Source organism: Uranotaenia lowii, chromosome 3, assembly GCF_029784155.1.
Source record: "Uranotaenia lowii strain MFRU-FL chromosome 3, ASM2978415v1, whole genome shotgun sequence".
Taxonomy (NCBI): domain Eukaryota; kingdom Metazoa; phylum Arthropoda; class Insecta; order Diptera; family Culicidae; genus Uranotaenia; species Uranotaenia lowii.
In genome coordinates this window covers 241,080,092-241,100,334 of record NC_073693.1, presented here as the reverse complement: position 1 = coordinate 241,100,334, position 20,243 = coordinate 241,080,092, and the positions used below count along the sequence as shown (strand labels likewise).

Genomic DNA, 20,243 nt, shown 5'->3' with positions numbered 1-20,243 from the left:
CTTCTATGAAAAGATCTTGAAAAAGTGTTTTTCAACATTTTGATAATATTCATACACAATCATTGCCTAGATCTTAGGAAAAGTAAATGGTTCCGCTCAAGATCATTTACCCTAATAGGTAACATGCAAATTTTTAAGCAAAAATGCAATATTTTTCGGACGATCACTAAATATTTTTTAATATACGTTGTAATTTCAAATCCCACATTTTATCGAACGTTGCAGCGATGAAACGGAACAACCATCAGGATTCGAATTCGTTAGCAACACGTGGCGCATGCGCTTCTTCCCAGCCAGACTCGCCACAAGAGCGTGTCAAAGTTCGGGCGCTCTCCGGAAGAACGAAGTTTATGGTTTTTATTTACTTCTGTCCTAGCCTCAGCCATTGATTGGCATTGTAGGCGTACCTATAAGATCCGATGCCACTTGTGGATCCTGTTCCATTCTCGGTCAAGTCAAAGTTCGCGAAGGACGTTCGTCACTGCGGGTGCTGCCTCGATTCCTCCCGGCGACAGCGTTCATATTGGTCCGACTTCTGTGTTTTGTGTCCGTCCTGTTGTGGGACGACGAACGACGACGTGTTAGTGTGTGGCTAGTAAGTGAAGTGTAAACATAGCCGGACAGAATTAGTGTCCTTTCGTCGGTCTGGTCGAAGCTTCTTCTGAAACTGGAAGTGCATTCGCATCAACTTGAAAGTCTTCTTCACAGGTAAGCCAGTTGTAATTACAAATGTCGGACGAACGTCTGATGATTCCAACCAAGGTATAAAAATAAATATATCTAGGCGGGCAAAAGGCCTAGGCAAGAGAAAAATCGATTTCTAAAATCGTTTCTCGTCGAACGACGACATCACCACCTTTCGTCGTCGTAAAGTACCTACTTAGCGATTTGCCTAACTGCAGGCGGTCTTCTGAGAAGTGTGCGGAGTAGCGATTGTTTTGGGTATTTCGCAACAACAATCAACCGAAGCCGAGAAAAAAAAGCTGTGATGCTGTTTTATCGCTCGAGAATATTCGAGTGTTTTTATCTTTCCAGGAATTGGAAAACTCCGTAAAAATCTGACGAGACTGTTATAAGTTGTTTTGCTTCGTTTACCGAAACTTTTGGGACTGAGTTATTTTTTAAACAACAATTTCCTAAGTATTGTCAACTAATGCCTGACTAAGGTAAGGAGTTCAATTTAAAACATCATTGCAAATTTTAGACTTATTTAAAACGATTCAAAGCTACCAGTTGTAACAAAGTTTTGGGATTTAAATTGGATACTTTTGCCTATATACCGAGAACAGGGGCAGTTAGAGCCGATGGATCAAAGCTTTGAGCAAGATTCTGTAATCAGTGCAACATTGAAGAATTCAAATAGTTCTAATTATAACGTCCCTCGGAAATTCGACCTACTGAGAACCACTTAAACAGTGACTAGTAATCATTGCGTGAGCTTGTTTCTGCCGTTACTGATCGCAATTGCCTGTATTTATGCCAAATACCTACCCTACATATGTGTAAGATTTTATAGAAACGAGACTAACAGCCTTTGTATAAACAACGTTTACTCTTCTGAAGGTTCATGCTTTAACAATAAGAACAAAAATGTCAAAACTCAGTTGCTTGACCAATAAACGACCATGAACTGCTTATATTCTGATTTAAAATATAGTAAACACAATAGAGGTGTTTTCGAAAATTGAAATTTTTTAACGTATTCAACATTCTGCGTTCATATGTTCAACGTTTTATTAAAGGTTAGCAATAAACCCGGCCTAATGAGAGCCACTTTTCTACCCCACAAAACTTCTAACCGATTTGCGCTAAGCAGATGGCGTGTTAAAATGAAAAAGATGTACTACTGAAACCCCAGACCATTCTATTTTATTATGCCGGATGCAAAATTGTAGCGATTTTTCAATTCTGCTTAAATATCATGGTGGTACTCTTTAATTACCCAAGTACTACGACAAAACCTCTAAACATCTTTCTTCTTCTAATATATAAAGATGAGTTGGGACATATATGTTTGTAAATATACATGCACCTTATACAAATCCACACCGCTTAAGAGCAAGTTCACTGGTGTTGGGAAAAATTGGTAGAAATTTTGACACTTACGGCACATTTTGAAAATTTTGCCATGCAAAAACATTTTCAAGAACTGTGGCCTTAATAGATTTAAGCAATCGATGTATGTGTTATAAAAAAGCGGAACCTTGGCTCCGTAATACTTAGAGCACCTGCAACGGTTCAGGCGTAAATATTGGTTTTAAGTATACCAGTTTTAGCAAAATTTGAAATTTTAGAATCGGCTAAAACACCCGCTCCCCACCGGTGTAGGAGCAAATTAAAAACGGAAACACTTTCATTGCAGACACTCAATAATTGAGAAGAAAAAACCCATTTTATTAGAAAAATTGCATAAGTTATGAGTTTCACGGTTGATTGTCTTAAAATTAATTCTACGAATATTCTTTTTGACAGAACAATGATTTCAACTATTCTACCAGGATTTCATTAATTTAAAAGCAAAAATGACTACACAACGAGGAAAAAAGGTCAATTGAAACAATTCTTCAATTAATTCAATCAAATTGCTTTGAATCAATGGAATAAAGTTTTGTTCAAATGAATTTTTTTTTTCAAGTTATTGCTGACATTGAAAAGGAAACGAGAAATGTTTATCCCAAACACAGAGAACAGACGTACAAGCTCGAACAAAAAATCTTTAAAAAAGTGTGTAAAATTTCAAATGCTGACACCCAAAAAATACGTTGAAACTTGACTTAAAACAGTGCCATCTATTGCGCCGTTCAAAAGTTACAAATCAAATTTTCACAGTTCTATTTGACGTATTTGGAGACATCTGGTGGTTAAGCCAAAAAGGAAAAATTGGTTAAAATGTTCGTTGGAAGTTTTACACAAGTTTCGTGAGATAGCTTGTACGTCTGTTCTCTGTGTCCCAAAGTCAAATGAAATTTTCCCTTGATTTGTCGACATTTTTGTTTGACAAAAATTTGTTTCACTATTTGCAAATTTATGTATGGATACAGAAAAATATGCTGATATTAACGAAAACTCCGAGCAATCCATACGAAACAAAAAATCTCTCAAAATTAACAATAACAATAAACATTTATTTTACCTCATCGAAAAGGAATTAAAATTTTCTTTTCGTTTATTTTTTTTTTTTTTTCAAATTTTAGAACGCTGACTGGATTAACTAATTCGTCGAGCCCTAATGAAAAGCTTCTTATTTATTTATAAAATCGAGAATAATGTGACATCTATTATTTATAATTGATATGGTTTTTAATAACATCTATTCTCAATTTATGTTACGTCTAGGTTGGTGAAGCGAAAAAAAAATTCAAATAATATCTAGAAAAGAAATTATTATCACACCCAATGTTACCCAAACATGTGTGAAAGAAATCATTGTTGGCTAAAATTTTCTCACCGTGAACTGAATCGGTCTGTCGTATATTTTGAAATCCTGTTCCAAATTTGCATGAATTTGGAACAAAGGCGTATAACTGTTGGGAATTTTGAAATCGAAAACTGTGCTAAAACAGCAATTTACGCCCCGAAATGTTTTAGCGTGGTCGAAAACCGTGTTTTGCATCTACCGTTGGGACAGCCCTTAAAGGTTTGAGCCGTTTCAAATAAACGAATTATTAAAAAAAAAAAAAAAGATCTGTGGCCTTCTAGTTTTTTACAACACATGTTGTATTTTCGCATGCTGTGATGCAAAAATAGCAATATTTCTATCACATACGCCAGAAATAAAAACAGTGTTGCAAAAAAATACAACGCCCCAAGATCTTGAAAACATTTTTGCATGGTAAAATTTTCAAAATGTCAAAATTTCTACCACTTTTTCTCAACACCAGTGAACTTGCTCTAACCGATCAGCTTGAAATTTGGTACAGTGATGTAAACGGGCATGAGAAAGGTCGAGGTAATAGTTTTGAGCCCCTCCCACCTAAGAAAAGGGATCCTCCAATACAACTTACGTTTTTATTCCCACGAACCCAAAGTCATGGCACCCATTTGTCAACCGATTTTCGTTTCCTTTGGAGGGATTGTATGCACCTGTATGCACCATCACCATGTGCCAGGCATTAGAAACGACCATCCAAAGTTCACGTGTACTCGAAAGCACATCAAAGCTTGCTGAGCATAAAAAATTTGAAAGAAGAAATTTTGGCGGGTGTTTTTTCCTTCTATTGTTCAAAGCATGTGGTACCGGTGCAAGGCATTTTTTTTGCAATAATGAGCCTTCATTTAGGATAAATAAAATTACTCGCCTATAAGAAATATATTGAGAAGAACAGTGGTTGAGAATCTACTAGAATATGCAGTGTGTAAAGTATGGATACATTAATTCATGTTGATTATGAATTGACTTCTTCAGTTGAATAACTATTTGGATTGAGGTCGTTAACATTTATTTACAAGCTTAATACATTGGATTTTCACTAGATAACCCATGGAAAAGATAAAAAATGTTATCATTTTTTTTTTTTTTAAAAAAAGGTAATCCAATTCAAGCTTCCTTTAAAAATGGTATGTATGTATGTATGTATGTATGTATGGTTCCCCCATCGGTAGCAAGGTCCTGCCTATGTCTGTGTGGCTTGGCCTTCGAATTGCTTCTCAGGCTTCCACGGCCGATGGTTCGTCGAGGGAAGGCATCCAACCTTCAGAGATCTACAATGGTTGGCAATCCACTACGCTTGCAATAGTCTCTTTAGATTATCCCCAGATGCATTTCCTCTTAAATATTTAGTATATTTTAGTTATTTATACAATAAAACATATCTTACCTGTCGGCAATCTATGGGATTCGAAACCAAAAGTTTTCTTGCCGATACCGGGAATCGAACCCAGTACGCCTTGCGCCAGCATATCCACTAGACCACATCAGCGCTAGTCGTCATAAATTTATTTTTTATGTTAAGGCGAATATTGCATGTTTCATATTTTTAAAACCAGTACTGTACTAATGTGAACGTAAAACATGGTTGCAGAAACTTATTAGAACTCTTTAAATTTGATTTAAAAATCGATTTCGCCTCTGTTCAGAATTTGATGCTTTAGGGTAACATTGATTATTTTCTATTTTGACGGTTTAACGAGTTTTCTTGATGATAAAGGATACAAAACACCTACACAATATTTACAAATGCTAGTTCATCAATTTTAGCTTGCTTTTTAACGTTTTCTTTTGAAAACATTTGTAATCGAAAAAAGAACAATGATACTGCATACATTTAGGGGCAAAAATTATAACAATTGCTAAATAGTTTTAGCTTCAAACAAAATACAAATGAAACTTTACCTGCACACATTCCCCTAGGAACTTCCACTATTTTCATTTTCAAAAAATTTCAAATACAAACCAAATTTTGGCTATTTTATACTTAATCAATAGGCTTTCAAACGTAGAAAACAGTTTTCAAAAATTCATCACTTCCATCTGTACCGTTGAGCCGTCAACACGTACGCCGGAGCATCGTATCGTTACTGTGTACCTGCTCAAGCTTCCTTTAAAAATGGTGGGTGTAAAATAAGGTTGCCAGAATTGCGGTATCGGGACCGGAGAAATCCAGCCAATTTTATCGAAAAACCTGGCCAAATCCAGCATTTGATTTCAAAATATTCAAACCGACATCCTGGCAAAATCTTGGCAAACTTGGTCAAAACCGCGGAATTATTGAGTAAAAATAACGAAAAATATGCTTGCAATATTTTCTTTCAACAAAGTACATCAGCAGATTTTAAATTGTATATCAAGCTTCCAAATACGGGTCATGATAATTTCAAAAACTTGCCATATAAAACTTCTTTTTGAACGAAAAATGAAAAATTATAATATGTAATTATAAAATCTCAGTTTATGTTACGTTTTAAAAATGATGTGAATAAATTCGGGCAAAATCCAGGCTTTTTGCAACAACATCCGGGAAACCGGGCCAGACTGGACTTACCTCAAATTTTGATTCAAATGTTCTAGCAAATTCGGATAAATCCGAGCATTCTGGCAACCTTAGATTGAAATGTTTTCCGTGATAGAATGGATAAGCATTCAAGGAAAATTATTTCAAATTTCTATTAGCAAACCTAAAAACTATTAGTTAATCAATAATATGAAAACGATCAACATTGCTAATAATCCCAATTAAAACTTTAAGAAGACTAACAAAGCTTACAAAGCTCACATGGTCAAACATGGTCCAATTTGTTATAATGATGAACAAAAAGCTTTAAAAATTTCAAACAGTCAAACGACTAATTTCGATTTATGTTTTATGTGAACCCGAGCAAGGCCGGGTAAAATCAGCTAGTATCCTAATATAACAAAACCAAAAGTTATTCATACGACAATACAGGTTACATTGATTAAACGCTTCCACGTATGCAAAAAAGGATTTTAGATTTTAAGATAATTTATTTCAAATTTGTCAATTTGCTCTAGAAATTTAATTTTCTTTGCCAAACTCTTTCTGATTGAAATACACAACATTATACCTAAATTTTGTTTCTTTCGTTGGAACACTTATGGTGTATTTGAGGGCATGACAATAAATGTTCTTACTTGAAGAGAATTTGATGCTAATTTTCGTCGACCGGTTCGGACTCTATGTTTCTATAGATGGCGATGTCCTGTTGATACTGTCAGTCAAGGCTGTTGAAATCCAAAGTTTTTGCGCGGGTTATTACGACGATGAAAAATTCATCAAACATCTCGGCAATCGGCAACCCTTTCTTTTGTTTGGTTTCGACATTTGAAGGATGTCGGTAAAAACTGCATCGTTGATGAAAGCTAGTGATTGGCACAAAAAATATAGAACGACTATAATCGAAAAAATGACTCTAACCAAATTAGACTCATTTCATAATCTTACAGGTTGCAGAACTTGAGAAGTTACACCAATTTTCATAGATAAAAGCACACACAAAATTTTCGAGGCCAGAAATTAGCAAAATTTTGCTCAAATTTGACCAGCTAGAAACTTAGCAATCAATTTAGCAAATTTTTCGAACTGAAATTTTAGCAAACGAGAGTAAAATTTAGCCGCCGGAATTTTTGCTCACTTTTTTAGCAAACACCGGAGGAAAAGATTTCCCCGGATCTTAAATTTCAATTTTTTTTGTTTTTTCATGACAAATTCGGAGGGAATGTTAGATCATTAAATAGAATAAACGAATAACTTCACTTTTATTTATTTTTCACATTTTTTTCGGACCTTCATTTACCAATTTTCGTTAATTAGAAATGTGTTCCGATCCAAGGAACGCACCTTCCGACCCTCTTCAAGAAATGCACCTGGGTTGTGCCGGATGCAGCGCGTTGACATACCAGTTTTGGTCCCTCTTCATTTCGAACTGTTGCAAATAAACCGTCGCGTTTGCCAGCAGTTGCAACCTGGTAAGAAAAACAAACAATTTGGAATTTAAAAATTGAAAAATCTGTTCACTTCAAGATCGGCCCTTACCTGTATGCATCCGGTATCGACCGAACGAACCGCAAGCATCGAATTATCTGAATCGCACTGGATCACTTCGGTTTGTTGTTTTTCTCCCAACTGGCGGCGGCTGCTGTCTAAATAATCAAAGCGGCTAGAAAACCTTCCTTTTGCTTAAATCAAGCAAGGTTAACTTTCTTAATACTAAAATTAAGTAAATTTTGCTTTTTGCTAACTCAACAGTAAAAAAATATTTTTGCTAACGGAAAGTAACAGCGAATTTTTGCTAAGTGGAGCCTCGAAAGTTTTGTGTGATTGACGAAAGTGCCAAGAGTTACATATAACCACAGAGAACAGACGTACAAGCTCGAACAAAAAATCTTCAAAAAAGTGTGTAAAATTTCAAATGCCGACATCCAAAAAATACGTTGAAAATTAACTTGAAACAGTGCCATCTATTGCACCGTTCAAAAGTTACACATCAAATATTCAGGTACCCAGTTTTCGAAAAGGCGTAATTGTTAATGAACCCATTAATAATTAAACTAATGCCGCTCTAAAATAGACGGGTTCGATTTATTGCTGAAAAAGTTACTTTCGACTGGACAGAATTTCACTGCCTTTATTTTTGCACTGATGAGGCAATTAAAATAACTAATAGTTTTGGAATAAATTTTTGCACTTCTTGACCGGTTATCGTCAGACAGAAGACAGTTTGCTATTTCCATTCAATTAGGAACATTCTTGACGATCAGTATTATCCATCAGAACTGATTATAGACATCTCAAAGCGGGTTACTTTCAAGTATCACTTTTGCATCCCATTGTTCAACATTCAGTACCTCTACCTTGAAAGAAATAGCGATCTACTTTTAAGATATTTTCCATTATGCAACGTGACGAAAGAGTTACGAAACATCAAAAGCGATTCTCTCGAAACATGAAAAACGGTTCATACGACCTGTTCAAAACTGACTAAAATTTTGTTTTTTTTTTCTCAGTTTGGCTTTGACAGTTTTCTTTGGTGTGTTTGGAGACATCTGGTGGCCAAGCCAAAAAACAGAAATTGGTTAAAAACGATCGTTGTAAATTTTACACAACTTTCGTGGGCTAGTTTGTACGTCTGTTCTCTGTGATATAACTCAATTTATTGTTTAACGCGTGTGTGATGAGGAAAACTTTCCAGAGGGATCAAGTTCAAGGAATACGTTCTGGAATAGATGTCGTAAACTGTGGAACAAGTTCAGCATCACTGACTTTAAGTGAGTCCTGCACGGCTAACTATTACCAAAAACACAAACACGCAAAATAAACGCATAACTTGTAGCTATTACAATAATTCACTTCCACAAGACATTTCTTAAAACCTAAACTAGCTTAACATTATATAACTACCCACGGGCCCATTTCCTAACTTTAAAAACAAACATCAGACAGCCAAACACACAACAATCATATCACAGCTCGGTTTCTTCAGGTATCACGGAAGTATCACAGAAATATCTGGAATTCTCGCCACCAGCGTTGCCAGATTGCAAACCGCTCAAATCCGTAGGTTTGATGAAAAACAAGAAATGTGCTGATTTTGATAAAATGAAACTTGATGACCTTTTTTATGGTCGGCAGGTAGAATTTTCGGTTATCCGCAAAATCTCTATTATTTTTTCGATAATCCGTAGAAAATACTGAAAATCTTCGTAGATCTGACGTACAGTACCGTTCATAATTGTATAGAAATTGGAAGCACACGCACTGTCACTTCGACTTTTTACTTCCATAACTTTTTACTCTGATATATTTTTTTGCGTTAGATAGATCAACTATCACACTGTTATATAAAAAAATTTAAGCTTTCTGGAGTTTGTGTGGCCTGAGATACAGTAATTCTACGAAAATCGGTCTTTTTGGGCTTTTTTCATTCAAACTGCAATATCTCTGAAACTACACAAATTTTTTATTGAAATTTTTCAGAGTGATTGTTGAAATATAAAGCAGATATTTTCGAAGTCCAGGATTTATTCCTCCAAGAAGCGACTGTTGGCAGCTAACCCGATATACACGATCTGAAAATATTAATATCAATTATTAATGACTTATTTTTTATTTGTTGATCTTATGTCGGAAACTTACCAAAATTACCTCTAACAACGCAGTTTTCAATTTTATTCAATTCATTCAATTTTATTGGTTTTCAAACTGCTGGATAGGCAAATTTCACACACTTTCTCTTAAGCTGCTAATTCGGATAGTGTGTAAATTCACAATTTGCGCGATGTGTAAAAATCTCACTTCAGTTTGACAGCTCCATACATTTGCCAATAATGTGTGAAACTATTTTGCAAAATGTGTGAAATGATTTATCAGTGTATATCAACGTTGCAGTTGGCGGACAGTTATTGAAAAACTTATCCAGTTCAACTGTGTATCCAGTTCAACTTGGGCTCGAACTCGCCAACATCGGCTCAGGAGCCAAGTGACTTGCCAAATGAGCTATATCACAAATCAAAAAAGACATTATTCGGAAAAAAGACTGTAGGTTAGCTACGGAATGCTGGACAAAAATGTCTCTTTGTGTTCAAAAAAGCTGAAGTTAAACCATATACGTTACACATAAGGATACATTTTTTTGAATTTTTTTAAGATCACACAAAAAATGTGAAAAAGAGGTGAAAACCGTACTTTTCAATCAATGAACAGTCAAAATTGTTAAGTTACACCAGATAAATTTTTGAGGTTATGTTGGCTTTCGGTCTTTTGGAAAAATAAAACAAAAACATTAAACAAAAAAACAAGAGAAAGTGAGTCCAGTGACTGAGTTGTGCACCGGTCGTTTTTGTGACCACCGACGCCCAGGCCAAAATCGCACCGTCAGGCATCCATAAAACTGACGATCGATGAACGCTCTAGGAGGATATCACGTATGTTCAAATCCTAGAAGAAGAATTAATATTATTCGAAACGTCAGATGAAGAAAGTGATTTATTTTTCCAAAAGACCGAAAGCCAACATAACATCAAAAATCACCTCCGGTCGAATAACAAAATCAGATAAACTTTGAAAATTGGTTCTAGTCAGGAGTGTCAAATCGACACTCTAGGGACTGTAACGGGTAAAAATTTCAGGGACCGATGAGGGTTAATCTTGAAAACGGTCAGTTTGTTCAAAAACCATACGCGTATCTAAATGATTGTAATCTAAATTATGAAACAATTAAATGTACCATTATATAAAATTATTATTTTTTGACATAATTTATTCCAATTTTTTATTTATGAAACCTCAAAAATTTAGTTTCAAATGCACTGAATTTGAATTCTGTTTAGCTGTCTTCACCGGTCTTCACAAAGTTGAACATCAATTATTGAATTCCGCTGAATTTGAAGGTCAACAGTAAATTGTCAAAATTCAACCATGCCAAATGGCGGAGTTTAATGTTTTGAATAAATGAATCAAAAATCAACAAATCAGAATTTGATTTTGTAGTTTCCATTGTCCATGATCATAGTTCAATACCTTTTCATTCCAAAAACCTCTGATCTGGGACGTCTTTTAAACACACATTCTATTCTAAAGGTTGTTTTGTTCAGCAAATTTTTGTGAACAATATGTAGGGGAGAGTGGGGGTAACGTGGGACATGGGGAAACGTGGGCCACTTCAAATATCTCAGCTGTGTGTTGAGATAAAAATCCCAATCCAACTGTCATCGACGTCGCGTTGCGTAAGCATGTTTTTCTATATGTTGTTGACTTATGTTCGTATCATATGCTTCTTTTATGAAACTAGCCTAGAAAAATGTAATTACATAATTAAACCAACACCCGCAAAATTGCATCCGTGCGAGACCTCAAGTACATAACAAAAATATGCTCATACGCTTATGATCTTGGTTTTGTCATGTTCTTTCACGTAGAAAAGGAATTTTTGATGAAACATAAATAGGTCACACAAACGCAACCAATTTCCAAATCATTGCTTGTGGGGAATCGTGGGCCACATTTTGTGGGGTATCTTGGGCCACCTTTATTTTGATGTTTTTTACACGTTCAGAACTTAAAATTCGTTATTACAATTTGTAAAGTTTTCTTATGCCAAATGAAGAATTATGGAAAATGTTTTGTCCATCTTTTCTATTACGATAGAGATGAACAAAAATCCTATTAATGGAATTTTGCCAAAACATTCGCGAGCTAGGTTTTAGGATCAATTCGATTATACACAACTTTCTTTTTAGTTTCCTCATCTATAATCGCTTTAAAATAACTAAATGAATTATGAAATTTGAGTATCGGTTCAATTCATAAACTTTGCACGTTATCTAGTCAATTTGGAAAGGGTGGCCCACGTTTCCCCACAGTTTTCGAAAATCCAAAAAAAATATTTTTTTTTTAAAACAGTCAAAACTCGTAAATTAATGTATTTAAAAAATAACAAAAAATGCCTTATGATACCTCAAAAATGTAGAAAACCTTTCCATTTATTTTTTTCATTTTATCTTTTCTAATTAAGAAGTTATGAAACAAAGAAAAAAAGTGGCCCATGATACCCCACTCTCCCCTACATTTAAAATATTTGCAAGAATTGTCATTCAAAATCAATGGTTTTTAGTAGGTATAAACCAAAATAAACAAACAAAATCAGATGATCGAACACATCGTATCTTAAATCAGTCACGAATATAGAATTGAATACAGTGGAAAAAGTTACTTAACAACTCTTTAAAGTGTTAGATATTTCAGTCCTCGACCTGTCTATAATTTGTTGTTTACTGTTCCAACATGTCATTTTATTGTTTAGAATTGAACTATTTTGAAATGTGAATTTTAAAATGACCACAACGCCCCTCTGAGCCCTTCCAGCGCCCCCAAATTAAAATGTTTTGCTCACCGCCCCCTTGAAAGCTTTCAACGCCAAGAACTACTTTGAAAACCACTGCCTTACATAGATTGCAAGGCAGCCGTCGTTATTCAAACGAAATGAGAACGTGGCTTTGCATCCTGGTAAATTGAAGAAGGCAATATTCTTTTCCTTTACCCATGTTTATCTTATTACGATTACATCGATATTTATCTCCAGATTTTTGAGCAATATTTTTAACGAATCGAATTTATCTGCATTATTCATTCCACGAATATTCATTTGCAGTAGTGTTGGGTTCTTTCTGTGACTTTTTTTGAATATCTTCTGTTACCGCGCCCCTACAGCAGCAAAATTGTTGCGAACTTTTGAAGAGATTAATCACCGTAATGTAGATATGTGTGTTACGTATTTTATCGGCCTTATCTGTGAAAAGTGGTGTCCTTTTTAGAAGGGACATCTCAAGATTATGAAATTTTATAGATGGATAGAAAGTTAGAAGAAATGAAAAATGGTGAAAATGAGCGGGTAGAATTTATTAAGAAGCATAAACATCACATATCAAATTTTTGTTCAGCACGAGTGACAATGTGTACAGTGTACATTATAGATTAAGATAATTTATCGATCCTTAGAGCTTATTTTCAGGAGCCTGAAAATTATATTTTTTTGGGACCTGTTTGCTTCGTAAGCCAAGTTCGAAGTTCTGCTGAAAAACCACCAACCAAAACCAAAATTAGGACGTGTCCACAGTTCGAGGACATGCAGTAGAACTATTTTCGATACGTAAATTGATTGATCTACACCTCTTCAGGGTGTTCGGTTGATCTTCACCAGGAAAGTACGGGCGATTCCGACCCAGACCTTTAATAAGACAGATTTCTGTCGTCTTGTGGCCTTTAATACGTTCGTGATCTTTCTGGCAACCAAAATCTGTAGTTCTGTTTTTTTCACGAACCGCTGTACGGCGACGAATTCATCGGCAGAAAACACGATATTCTCAAAATTTTTCATGCGCGGATCGCGTAAGCTGCGCCTGCGCCCTTTCTACCCGCTCTTGCTTCTGTTTAAACGAAAGGTCTTGAAATCTTAGGATCTTGTAAAGCTGGGCCTAAAAATCATCTTCCAAGATCCGAAGGTGATTTTGATCCGGTGTATTAAAATCTATCGCCAATTTAGTGTTACTACGTCAAGAAATTCTCTCAGGGTGCATCTTGATGATCTTCACCATGGTAGGTGTCGCCACTGTAGCTTGACGATCCCCACCATACTATACTTGGGTACTTCTGATCTCCAGGTATCTTCCAAGTGCGAGCCAAAATAAAAAAAAATACATACACTCATTGGACAATTCACGAAATATGTCTTTCTACTTTCTATGTCTGTGTCTGATGCTCATCAATAACTGGGCTCTATTTTTAAAGGCTAATGCACATTATTCAAACGATGTTTAAAATTTCCTTTGGGAACAGATAATTCTACGCCTTGCTTTGGCAAGGCAATCATTTTGGATGGGCAAAACAGATTTTCTGAATTTTATTTCGCTGAAGATTGTTGGGTGAATAAGCGCATTTTTTTCAAACATCTATTTTGTTCGAAGAATTGTGACCTGGATTTGTTTCTTCACATGAAAGCTAAAAAGAAAAAGTTCTAAACAACTCTGAGCTGTGGGCAGATTAAAGCAGATGAATTCGTTTATCATTCTGAAACAATCTTCCCTCCCCGTTCGTTATTGGGGTAGAGTACGGAGGAAACATTGAAGTTGCATCGTTTGTTTATGCAATCACTGATGTCACAAATGCACACAGGACAAAACAAAACAACAAAAAATCACATAACATCACTGCTTTTAAAAAATACGGTTATCTAAATTTCAAATAAGGCTGACGAATAAAACGTCATTATACACGCCACATTCGGATGTACAGTTCTTGTTCGGTAAAAAGGGTGAAGGTTTTCTTCCATAATCTGTGCATTTTTATACATAAGTTAAATAGTCGGGGAATATATAAATTAGACACTCACTATTCAGAGAGGCAAATTGAAATTTTCCTTGCAATTCTGATACTTTCAAGAACTTTCTTCTCTTTTCCATTAAGAAATTAAATAGATTAATCATTAATTATTCACGAGCAAGTTTTTTTGTTAAATTTCTATTGATATCAGAATGTTTTCTTAGTTTCGAGCTATAAAATTTCATCGTGACCTATAAGGAATGGAAGCTATTTCCATACAACCAAATTGTTTCAGACAAGTTTCTTTGAAAACTTTAACGTCTCATTCATTCATATGCATTCGCATCGATAACTGCCAGGTTCCATTCAACTTCCGAACCAAACTGCACAAACGGATTATTCAATCGAGCCACGTGATCGACCGGGTGCTGTTGCTGCTGTCAGGGCACCGGCGCAAAGACGTTGCTGTCGCCATCCAGCCAGGTTCCAATTTACCGCAAGTGAAACGACAACCCCAGACAAAATGATACTTCTGTCTCACCCCATCATTACCTGTCGTTACCGGTAGTAACGGTTTCGTCCCTTTTTCGTCTATATTTTCTGATCCGTCCGTTCTCATTTCCCTACAAACCGATTTTGTAACAACTTTCTAAGGTTTCATCGGGTGGTTTTCTTTATTCTTAGACAGAGAGACAGGGAGCCCGTAATCACAGACTAGCAGACGTAGCCCGTAGAAGGGTTCGAGAAGAGAAACCATTTTATATAACAGGCGAGGACCACAAGCTGCGGGGGTACTTACACATGTCACCAAAAAATCTTGCGGCAATAGGAACATTTATTTTGAAGTGTTACGTCTGCCAGTTTGCCTGTTGAACTTTTGTAAATTAAAGTCGACGGTTTATTGTGTAACCTTAAGACTTTTTGAGCCCACAACGAAGGAATACTCATAGTAAGGTTTAATTGCCGAACTCATACGGGGAGACAGTAAACGCCTTTGGATATGCGTATGCCCAATCACACTTTAGGCGTTTATCACTTTATTAGTAGGGTTGATGTTCCTTATTCGGCATGTGTGCATAATGTTAACATACCGTTTGATTTCGACTGTTTGTGACGTCATTTTCGACTTATCACAACTACAAAACAATTGATTATGTATCGGATCATCTGAACTTTAATCATACATACAATTTAGTTTTCAAAATATCAAGATGCGATATTTTGATATTCATTTTTTCCATATCAAACGACTGAGAGTTGCGCGTGTCCAAAGGCCAGAGGAAGTTGGATGTCTAGGCGACGTCCGCCAGCTGCAGAATCCAAAGCTATAAAGGGCAAACATTGAACAGCTTGAATCTCGAGCCTCGGAACTGCCGACAGGCGGAACAGTCGAAGAACAGTGGTGTGGAATCAAAAATGCTTTTATCACGAAGGAGGCCTTGCGAGTCCGTGACTACAAAAGATACAAGCAACGAACAACGAACAACAAATTTCGGATGGAAATCGGCAAAGACCCACGCGACGAAAAGGGACTAGCGATTGGAAACTTGGAACATGGAGCTGCCGATCTCCAAATTTTGCGGGCAGTACCCACGTGCTCTCCAGCGAATTGAAGAGCAGGGAATCCAAAAATCGTTATCCTCCGATAGAATTTGCCGATCAAAACACCCGTGAGAGAGATTTTCATCCTCAAGAACACTATACCTAGCGCTTGTCAACTTTAATTTTGCTCTTGATAAGTTGTGCTTTCCAATTCAAATTTATCGTCTCTTGTAACGTTAAGGATAAGCAACAACACTTTGCTGGCACCAACAATTGCTAGATGCACAAGGTGCCGGGCCGACCCGACCGGTACACGCACCAACAAAAATACCAACAATTGCACGGGGCGCACATCAAGAAATCTGATGCTCACTAGAGCTATAAGTTCGAACGAGTTATCTTGATCGGCAATGGAAAGGGATGAGAATTCATCACGTTCTCATATTTATCGCTAAGTGTTACACAAGTGATAAACCAGTTATCATTATCAGATCGGTTGGATTTGCTTCCCTGTTCAAGAGCCGCAAATTTGACATCGTAGTGCTGCAGGAGGTATGCTGGAAGGGCTCCACGGTACGAACGTACCCAGATGATCGAGCCATCTACCAAAACTGCGGCAACACACACGAGCTTGGAACAGCTTTTATAGTGATGGGAAAGATACAAAACCGCGTGATCGAGTGGTGGCCGATCAACCCACGAATGTGCCGGTTGAGGATAAAGGGCCGCTTCTTCAACATCAGCATCATCAACGTGCACAGTCCTCACCTCGGAAGTACCGGTGACGACAAAGACGAATTTTACGCGCAGCTGGAGCGTGAATACGACCGTTTGTCGCGAGGGTGAGATATGCCTGTAGAGTGAAACAACTGTCCCCTGATACGCTTCCGTTTCTAATCAAACGAGTAAGTTATGCGCCACCTTTCTCGAGGATTACTCGTCGGCTGTGTGCCCGGCTAGAGACCCGTCCTCAGAGCGGGTCGATCAATAGGATCCAAAAGAGGATGCGGAACGATCAAGGAGAAGGAAAATGTGTAAGAACTACTCATTCTTCATATCCGGTCAGAAGATAGTTGGTGCTCACCGTCGTTCTATCCGTCCCAATTTCTCACGCTTCTCATCACCGGAGGAACTCACAATTCAAATTCCCCCAGAGGTGATTGAAGCAAAAGCGAGCAGATCGATTTCCCGAGCGACCCTCCCGGTGTACAAAATTCAAACTAATAACTACTCGGATAGAACAACGTGGGGCACCACTTTTAAATTAAGGTAAAAATGTTGAGGGAAAGCATTAACTTATACAATACAAAATAAACTTCAGTTGCTAACAGAAACATGTATTTGGTAAGTATCAAAGATTTGTATTTACAGCAACATAATTTTATTTAAACATTTTGGGTTTTCTTTGATTTGTTTCCTTTTTGTTGTTTCTTACATTTTTGGTATTTGCTTCGCTTTCCCTAAAGTGTGCGGATTTTAATCGGAAGTTGACGGAAGCCGAATCAAGCTCAAGGGTTTCGAATGAGCTTTCGAAAATCGGAAGCCAAAGTGACTAAAGCGGACTTCAAGAAACTGTACGTCTGTCGAGAATAATATTTGTTTTACATGCGCATGGTTTTCATATGGGTACTCACTCGTTCGATGCTCGCCTTCGGCTGATATTCGGTTCAAATCGACCTCGATGACGATGCAGCTGAAGACGGACGGGTTGGGTGATCGATCACGTGGTGCAGTTCAAGTTCGTCGCGGGTATATCTGACGGTTCCTCGCTACGAACCGAACCGGATGCGCGTAGTTGGCGATGCGCTTTCCTTCCGACAGCGTGTCGGGTAATTGAGAATCCCTTCCGTGGAACCTGGTAGATGTAACGTGTGGCTCTGATGTCGAAGCTAGCGGTTATAAATCGCTAGATCTGCGTTGGCGGTTCGACTATATATAAAAAGCCGGCGAACGGCTGTTCGACAAGACATTAGCACAGAAATTTAACGCACAGAACAATCAATGTTTTTATGTTACCTTTTTTGTAACGATGTAATCCGCACACATACACTAATAACCGCACAACAATATCTAGCAATCTTATACTAATTAGGGATAAAGGAAACATTTTAATATTTAATACCAAGCATTAAAAGTGATTTCACGTGTTCTCTTACGTTTAATAATTACTACCGACGCGGACAAAAAGGCAAACACTCGCGATTGCTTCGCTCACGGTTGGGTTCAAAGTGAAGTTGTAACTTCCTGAAATCCTCAGGCATGCGCAAGGGATTCTCAAAAACCGAGTGGAAGTTCATTGACCTATATCATAGGTCAGTGGCTTTTCGATCGTCGGATCGCATCAACTACCCCCGGATATGCGTCCCTTTCATTCTTACGACATTCCCATAAACCTGTCTCGCCCCGGTCCTTTTTCAGTTCCCTGCTAGTTCGGGTCAACTTGGGAGGTCTCCACGAGAGAGTTACTAGTTGTAAGCGTATCAGAGTGACAGAATTTCTCCATTGAAGTCAATTTTCGGATATTGCATGGAAGTCTACCATAATGCGTCTATGTACACGGAATTTATTTACGTGACAATTGAGTAAGGCGAAATACAAATAAATAAATTTAATTTTAATATTAACAAAAGTTAGATTTAACATAAAGAAAAATAGTACCATATTGAATTGAAAATAAATAATCTATAATAATAAATAACAAAACAAATGAATGAACAAAAAGATTAACTACTAATTAATTATATTATTTAGGACAATGTGACATGTTACACGTTGCCAAAACATGATATCAAGATCGTCATCGGTGATTTTAATGCTCAGGTCGGCCAGATGGAGGAATTCAAACCGACATTTAGAAAGGTTCAGTGCGCACCAGCTGACCAACGAAAACGGCCTCAGACTTATTGATTTCGCCGCCTCCAAACGAATGGCCTACGTAGAGCCTTTTTCCAGCACCGCCTTCCATACAAGTACACCTGAAGATCACCGTACCAAACGCAATCACAGATCGACCACGTTTTGATAGACAGCCAGCACTTCTCGGACATCATCGACGCCAGATCCTGCCGAGGCGCCAACATCGAGTCAGACCATTATCTGGCGATGGTGAAGATGCGCCCAAAACTCTCCGTAGTGAACAACATACGGAACCGACGCCCGCCTCGTTTAAATATCGCACGACTGAAGCAACCTGAGGTCGCGGCAGACTGCGCGCAATCGGTCGAAGCAGCGAAGCCGGCAGAGGGGGAACTTGACGAAGCCCCTCTCGAGGACTGTTGGGATACCATAAAGACAGCCATCAACGGTGCAGCGGAGAACGTCATCGGGCATGTGGAACGAACTCGACGAAACGACTGGTTCGACGAGGAGTGCAGGAGGGTGATGGTCGGCAGTAGTGCAAAGAGGCACTCGTCGAAATGCGGAAAATCACCGACAGCGAAAGAGGCAGCGAGTCCGAATTTTCCAGGAGAAAAAGCGCCGTCTGGAGGATGAGGAGCTCGAGGAGCTGGAGCAAGTGTATCGTTCCCAAGAAACACGAAAGTTCTATCAGAAACTCAATGCATCCCGTAAAGACTTCTTGCCGCAAGCCGAAATGTGCCGGGACAAGGACGGTGGCATCCTGACGGACAACCGTGAGGTGATCAAAAGGTTAAAGCCTCACCTCAACAGCGCACATGCAGGAGATCAAGACGGTCTACGACGGACCAGATCTTCACATTACGGCAAATCATGGATGAGAACGGGTTTTCCGGAAAGCTGACCAGACTGATCAAGGCAACGCGACGATGGGTGGTGTGATATTTCCATCTGTTCAGCTTGCTGATCCTATCTAGACTGAGCTCTGCTCTCGACTATGCTTTCTTTTTATAGTCGTTTATACTCTTGCAGTTTACTCCGTTTGTCAGGATACCACATCCTCCGCTTGCACAAAAAGCTGTCACAATGCATTCAGGTATTTTTTAATTCATATCCAGCAAGTATTCTCTAGATTCAGCTCTTCTCATCTCCGCTTAATCTATCCATCTGTTTTCATTATTCTCATCTGGGGTTTTCCTTACATCTGAAAATCTTAGTGACTTTCTCAAGAGCTTTTATCATTGTATATTTTTCCTGGTTATTTTCTCTTTTTCAATCGTAGGTTAATGATAATCATTTTCAGTCACTACTCCGATTACCCATTGTTATTTCCTTTTTCCCTTCATAATCTTAATTACATTTTCATTCATCGCTTTTCTCTTCCTATCATCTTCCTTTTCACTTTATTTCTCTTTTAATTATTCATCTCTTAACATTGTCTTTCTCTTTCCATTTTCGATCTCTTGAAATTATCTTTCTCTTTCCTCCCTCTTCCTTTTCTCATTTTTTCTAGGAATTTTCACCGTGTTGGATGATTTGTTCCGTGTCTTCCTTTTCCGATTATATATTCCTTTT

General features: G+C 37.6%; 1 protein-coding gene across 1 annotated transcript in view; it reads left to right on the top strand.

Annotated features, from left to right (window-relative positions):
• The first annotated feature begins 425 nt into the window (after nt 1-425).
• Nucleotides 426-20,243, top strand: part of LOC129751379 (cryptochrome-1-like) — a 44,018-nt gene continuing 24,200 nt past the window's right edge. Inside the window, exon 1 of the mRNA XM_055746856.1 lies at nt 426-708. The gene's annotated coding sequence lies outside the window, so the exon portion shown is untranslated. The remainder of the gene's footprint in view (nt 709-20,243) is intronic.